Below are 7,602 nucleotides of genomic sequence, written 5' to 3'. Positions count from 1 at the left end.
CCTCAAAAGACAGAAGTCCTGGTGGTGATGAGGAAGAGGGTGAATGAAAAGAAAAGGAAACCAGCAAATGGAAAGATAGTATTTTGAGCAGTGATTATATGCCCAACATCATGCTAATCCTTTGCGTATATTTTGTCTTTAAATTTTGGAATTATAATTTTTTGTAATTATAAAAGTAATACACAAGTGGTAAATAAAACAAGAAGCAAAACTCTCATTCTGTAAATTCACCTTCTTGGAACAACCAGAGTTAATAGCCCAGTTAAAAATAAATGAACGGCCGGGCGCGGTGGCTCATGCCTGTAATCCCAGCGCTATGGAAGGCCGAGGTGGGCTGATCTCAAGGTTAGGAGATCGAGACTATCCTGGCTAACGCAGTGAAACCCCGTCTCTACTAAAAATACAAAAAAAATTAGCCGGGCGTGGTGGCGGGGGCCTGTAGTCCCAGCTACTCAGGAGACTAAGGCAGCACAATGGTGTGAACCCGAGAGGCGGAGCTTGCAGTGAGCCGAGATCACGCCACTGCACTCCAGCCTGGGCCACGGAGCAAGACTCCATCTCAAAAATAAAAATAAATAAATAAATGAACAAGCAAAAAATAAGCAAAATAAACCTTTAATTTGTGATAATGATAGAACACATCATTTGAATCAACCCTCAAACTAAACACAATGAAAAGATCTAGATTAAATACTTTTCAAAGACCTTTAAAGCATTGAAAAGCTAACAGGATATGGAGGTTTATTGAGCTAAGTTCCAGAAAAGGATAAAAATCCAGAAAGATAACCTGGGGCCACCATTACTAAATGAATGTTTGCTAATGTGGGAAAGATTGCTGTTTTAGAAGACACTGCTGAGAGCGTCTGAGCAACATTTTTGATAACCAGGATGGACAAGCTCAATGGACATAAGTTGAAGTCCAGACTCTGCAATGGCAGGGGGGGCCTGGTAAGCCAGGGGGCCTGATGTGGGATCACAAAGGACTTTATCGTGAGATTTAGGGTGATCCAAGTATAATTTCGAGACCTATTGCAGCCTAAATAATACTCCCAAACACCTGGTAGAAATGAACAACAACAACAAAATACTATCTGGAGGAACATGTCACTATCTGAGACCTCAAATTACTCCTTCAAATATTTTTTAAAATTTTAATACTTAAAACAGAGACAGTGATTATGCCGCAGCACAACTTTCAGTGTGTCAAGAAGACTTGATGACAGTGGGGAGAGCCAGGAGTCCAGGATGACTCTCAGGTTTCTGTCTGACTTGTACAAAAGGCTGGATGCAGAGGTGTTCATGAAGATTTCAAACACAGGAGAAGGGGGAGGTTTAGAAGATAGTAAATATTTTCCTGAATATTCTGAGCCCGGGAATTGAGGAATACATGTATAGGAGGCTTAGAAACTCCTTATATCCCATCACACACTCTAAATACAATCTCCATATAATTAAGAAGTGAGATGCAGCTGGCTGGTTAACTCCATATTATTTTTATTAATCTATCTATTTGTATCTTTCCAGTCTTTGTATGTATATATTTCCGAATTTTAAATATATAAGCTACTGAAAGATGGAGTTAGGACCACAGTGTTTAACAGGATTAGCAGCCCTTCAGCATACATGCTCACACAGTTTGAGAGAAAAAAGGAAATTTTATGAAAATGGCTTACTGTCTTAAAATTTGTTTTTAATGAGTGACTTTCCCCCTTGTTTATTATATAATGTTTTATATTACATTTTAGGTTTCCAATTTGCCTACATAAATTCATTTTATTAAAAAGAATCCCTTCGGTGAGCCAAAACAGTCTAAATTGCATCCTGTTAAACTCTCAAAACACTTATCTGTTCTTTCATAGCACTTACCATAGCAATTTTCAATTATGTGTATATTTGTGATTTTTTTTCTAATTTGTCTCTCCTGTAACCCTCTAAGCTCCAATCTGATAGAAAGGACATCTGTATAGTTGATTTCTGTAGCTCCATCACCTAGGATATAGTAGGTACTCAAGAGTTGTTGAAAAATGAAAGAGATGAGTTAAGGTTATTCGTAAAGTTATCGCAACTGTGGATGACAGAGGTAATGCCTTTGTGTTGTGTGAGAGAGTGCCTTATTAGGCTTTGCATCAGGGCTCTCTCTGTTCATTCCACAGCTCCACGCAGGTGTTGCTGTAATAATGTAATAATGAAAAACTGAAACAAACAGAGAGACAAGAAATCTGGAAGAACAAGGTCTGGAGGAGGTTGCATTAACAGTTCTAGAGGATGAAGTCACCTTAAAGGGACAATACATGTCCCAAACTGGAGAGAAGCTGGGAAGATGAAAACAGGGAAGTTAGGAAGAGTAAGAAGGGGAAAATGAGATTGGCCCTGCCTGACCAACTCAAATGTTTCAGGAGAGTAGCAGGTGCCATTGGTTGCTAAGACTAAGCAGGCAGGATGAGACTGGGCTCCAGAAGAACACAGAAATTTTTAAGAAGCTGCCTTGGAGCACAGGAGATCAAGGTCAGCTGAAAGGTTGGAGACGGGACATTCGTACTGGCACCAGGTATGCAGCAGTTGTACCAGGATTTTAATGCAGGGTAAGGTTACACAGTTAAGCATCTCTTTGGGAAAAAAACTCTTCAAATTCAGCAATTCAGGAAGCCTGCCCTCTAATCCCCTATTAGGAACTGAATATTTGTGTCCCCACAGAATTTAAATGTTGAAATCCCAATCCCCAATATGATAATATTAGAAGGTGAGACCTTTGCAAAGTAATGAGGTCATAAGGATGGAATCTCTTGAATGGGATGAGAGCCTTTATAAGAAGAAACAACAGAGCTTGTTCTATCTCTACTCTTGCCACGTGAGGATACCAGGAAAAGACGACCATCTGAACAACGGGAAGTAGCCCTCACCAGATACCAGGTCTGCAGGGACCTTGATCTTGAACTTTCTGACCTTTAGAACTATGAAAAGTAGATGCTTTTGTTTAAGCCACTCAGTCTATGGTAATTTGTTAAAGCAGCCTGTCTCAGTATGTTTTGGCTGCTATGACAAAATACCTGAGACTGGGTAATTTACAAGCAACAGAAATTTATTGCTGACAGTTCTGGAGTCTGAGAAGTCCAAGATAAAAGTGCCAGCAGATTTGGTGTCTGGCGAAGGCTTGTTCCTCATAGATGGAGGCTTCTAGTTGTCCTCAAATGTCAGAGGAATCTAACAAACTCCTTCAGGCCTCTTTTATAAGGGCGCTAATTCCATTTATGTGGGCTCCAGCTTCATGACCTAATCACCTCCCAAAGGCCCCACTTCTTAATATCATTTCACTGAGGGTTAAGTATCAACATATAAATTTGGGGGAGACACAGCATTCAGATCATGTCACAACCTACCTAATTCATCTCTTCTTTTATTAATTATCTGTGGAACTAAACAAGGATTCTCTGGAAAGAGAGACAGACAGACAGCCAGATGGAGATTACATCCCAGCAGAAAATCAACATGCTTGGCCTGTGTCCCACAATGTGTACCAGAACCTAAACTATTAGTCTGTTCTCATGCTGCTAATAAAGACATGCCTGAGATTTGGTAATTTATAAAGGAAAGAGGTTTAATGAACTCACAGTTCCACAAGGCTAGGGAGGCCTCACAATCATGGTGGATGGTGAATGAGGAACAAAGTCACATCTTACATGGTGGCAGGCCGGAGAGTTTGTGCAAGAGAGTCTCCCATTCATAAAACCATCAGTTCTCATAAGACTTATTCACTACCACAAGAACAGCATGGAAGAAACCAATCTCATGATTCTATTAACCCTGCCTGACCCTGCCCTTGACATGTGGGGATTATTACAATTCAAAGTGAGATTTCGGTGGAGAAACAGAGCCAAACCATGTCTTTATGCCCCTGGCCCCTTTCAAATACCACGTTTCAAAATCCAATCATGCTCTTCCAACCAGCATTAATTCAAAAGTCCAAGTCCAATGTTTCATCTGAGACAAAGCAAGTCCCTTCCACCTATGAGCCTGTAAAATCAAAAGCAAGTTGGTTACTTCGTATATACAGTGGTGGTACAGGCATTAGGTAAAAATACCCATTCCAAATGGGAGAAATTGGCCAAAACAAAAGGGCTAGAGGCCCCATGCAAGTCCGAAATCCAGTGGGGCCTGTAGCTTCTTTGTTTTGGCCAATCTGTTAAAGCTCCGAAATGATCTCCTTTGACTCCATGTCTCATATCCAGGTCATGCTAATGCAAGAAACAGGTTCCCATGGTCTTGGGCAGCTCTGCCTCTGTGACTTTGCAAGGAACATCCCCCTTTCTGGCTGATTTCACAGGCTGGTATTAAGTGTCTGCAGGTTTTCCAGGTGCACAGTGCAAGCTATCAGTGAATCTACTATTCTGGGGTCTGGAGGATGGTGACCCTCTTCTCACAGCTCCATTAGGCAGTGCCCCAGTATGGACTCTGTGTGGGGGCTCCCACCCCACATTTCCCTTCTGCACTGTTCTAGAAGAGGTTCTCCATGAAGGCCCCACCCCTGCAGCACACCTCTGCCTGGACATCCAGGTGTTTCCATACATCCTCTGAAATCTAGGCGGAGGTTCCCAACCTCAATGCTTGACTTCTGTACACCTGCAGGCCCAACACCATGTGTAAACCACCAAGGCTTGGGGTTTGCACCCTCTGAAGCAATGGCCTGAGCTGTATGCTGGCTCTTTTTGGCCATGGTTGGGATGCAAAGCACCAAGTCCTGAGACTGCACAAAGCAGCAAGGCTCTGGGTCCAGCCCAGTGAACCATTTTTTCCTTCTAGGCCTCCAGGCTTGTGATGGGAGGTGCTGCTATGAAAACCTCTGACATGCCCCAGAGACATTTTCCCCATTGTCTTGGTGATTGACACTTGGCTTCTCCTTACTTATCCGAACTTCTGCAGCTGGTTTGAATTTCTCCTCAGAACATGGGTTTTTCTTTTCTATCACATTGTCAGGCTGCAAATTTTTCAAACTTTCATACTCTGATTCCCCTTTAAACATAAGTTCCAATTCCAAACCATATTTTTGTGAATACATAAAACTGAATGCTTTTAACAGCACCCAAATCACATCTTCAATGCCTTCCTGCTTAGAAATTTCTTCCATCAGATACGCTAAATTATCTCACATTCAGCTTCACAGATCTCTGGCACAGGGACACAATGCCCCAGTCACTTTGCTAAAACATAGTAAGAGTCACCTTTATTCTGGTTTACAACATGTTCCTCATCTCCATCTGAGACTACCTCAGCCTGGACTTTATTGTCCATATAACTATCAGCATTTTGGTCAAAACCATTCACAAGACTCTAGGAAGTTCAAAACTTTCCCACATTTTCCTCTCTTCTGAGTCCTCCAAACTGTTCCAATCACTGCCTGTTACCCCATTCCAAAGTTGCGTCCACATTTTCAGGTATCTCTACAGGTACCAATTTACTATGTTAGTCTGTTCTCATGCTGCTAATAAAGACATACCTGAGGCTGGGAAAGCAGTTTAATTGACTCACAGTTCCACATCACTGGGGAGGCCTCACAATCATGGTGAAAGGTGAATGAGGAGCAAAGTTACATCTTACATGGGAACAGGCAAAAGAGCTTGTGCAGGGGAACTCCCATTTATAAAACCATCAGATCTTGTGAGACTTATTCACTATCATGAGAACAGTATAGGGAAAACCATCCCCATGATTCAATTATCTCCACCTGGCCCAGCCCTTTACACATGGGGATTAAGTCAAAGTGAGACTTGGGTGGGGACACAGCCAAAACATATCATAAACCAACTTTGAGATAATAAGTGCCTTAATTATTCAATAGTAAATAATTTAGAATATTTTTTTCTTATCAAAACAAACACTGATTTGTTATGGAGCACAAGGCAAAATTGGCCAGATTTTCAAAGGAACCCATGCTCTGAAGCCTCACCCTGCTCTGGACCCCAGGGAAATAAATCATTCTCCTCTGAAGTTTGGGGAAATTTGATGACAAAGCTGACCCCAGTAGCTCTGAGCAATGTCTAGCCAAGCATACATGAAAGAAAGAATTTCCGTTATAGTCCTGTGTTTGGCACAGGGTCCGTGCTTAACCCTCTACTGTTTGGTGCTGTTTCTGTTGGTTAGAACTAGAACAATCTGCAGCATCCCTGTGGTGTGAATACTTGGTGCACCCTCATCAATGTCCTCTTGCCAAAAACCTCACCACCTCAAGGCATTAAGTTATAGGTGCCAGCTCTGACCAGGTTGTTGGGCATGATTTCTGGCCATCTCACAATCCCAGTGAGAGACTAAAGACTTTTTTTTTTTAATTTTGAGACTGAGTTTCGCTCTTGTCACCCAGGCTGGAGTGCAATGGCACGATCTCAGCTCACTGCAACCTCTGCCTCCTGGGTTCAAGTGATTCTCCTGCCTTTGCCTCCTGAGTAGCTGGGATTACAGGCACCTGCCACCGTGCCCAGCTAACATTTTTGTATTTTTAGTAGAGACAAAGTTTCACCATGTTGGCCAGGCTGGTCTCGAACTCCTGACCTCAGGTAATCCACCTGCCTCGGCTTCCCAAAGTGCTGGGATTACAGGCATGAGCCTCTGCACCCAGCCAGACCTCTTAAGTATTTATTTAAAACCTGGGAACCATAGGTTTCCATAGTGTAGTAGTTATCACGTTTGCTGAACATAAAACCTGGGAACCCTTGCTACCCTAGGGAAGTTATCACCAGAGGCAAGCTTAGCAACATGGTGGAGATGGCTGCCTTATAGACAACGAGAAACACTATCCTCTTCTCTTCTCTACCTGTCTCATGATACATGGGTTCTTTTTCTTTTACAATGGCTTTGCTCATGGTTATCCTCATTATTTGTAGTTTTCTTCACTGTCTCCCTCACAAGCCATTGGGGCTTCACTGTCTCCCTCACAAGCCAGTGATGCCATCTTCCATGTGACAAAGGGCTGAGTCTACACTGTTGAGTTTCTACTCCAGACCGTGGCTGACACATTGCCTTGCAACACATTCTTGGGCTCCCTTCACATCCAGTAATTATATGTGGCTAGTCGTCCAGGACACCCCTCCCTGTTCTTGGTATGGTTTCTATTCTTTTCTCCAGAACGTTTCAATCTTCTACTCTCAATTCTAATACCTGTTCTTCCACACAATCTAAATAGGAAGATAACATGTAAGCGAGCACATTCTTAACGGAATAGGCAGAACAGATCACCTAGGTGTCTACACAAAGAAGAGTTCATAATCCTACAGAGCTGCTATAAGGAAGATCAAAAGCGGGTCTCAAAGACACAGAGCAAAGCAATCAGCTGTGCCAGGAGGAGGTGTCCAACAGTCTTAGTACCAAGCTTCCATTTTGCCCAAACCACTGACTGAGTTGCCATACAGAGAGGACTTCAATGTCCTTGCTGGGAAAACTAGATTATTTACCTACCACTTCTAGCTGCTTCACAGGGAAACTAGGCATAAACAGTACCAGAAATAGCCAATTCATCATCCTGTTTATAATAAGAGGACACAGAAAGAGTAGAAACCCTATTATTCATATAGAGAACATGACCCAATTTAAACTCAGCCCAGAGTGCCTTCTTTG

This window comes from Macaca fascicularis, chromosome 7 (assembly GCF_037993035.2).
Source record: "Macaca fascicularis isolate 582-1 chromosome 7, T2T-MFA8v1.1".
In the NCBI taxonomy this organism is placed as follows: Eukaryota; Metazoa; Chordata; class Mammalia; order Primates; family Cercopithecidae; genus Macaca; species Macaca fascicularis.
This window is presented reverse-complemented; position numbering follows the sequence as displayed.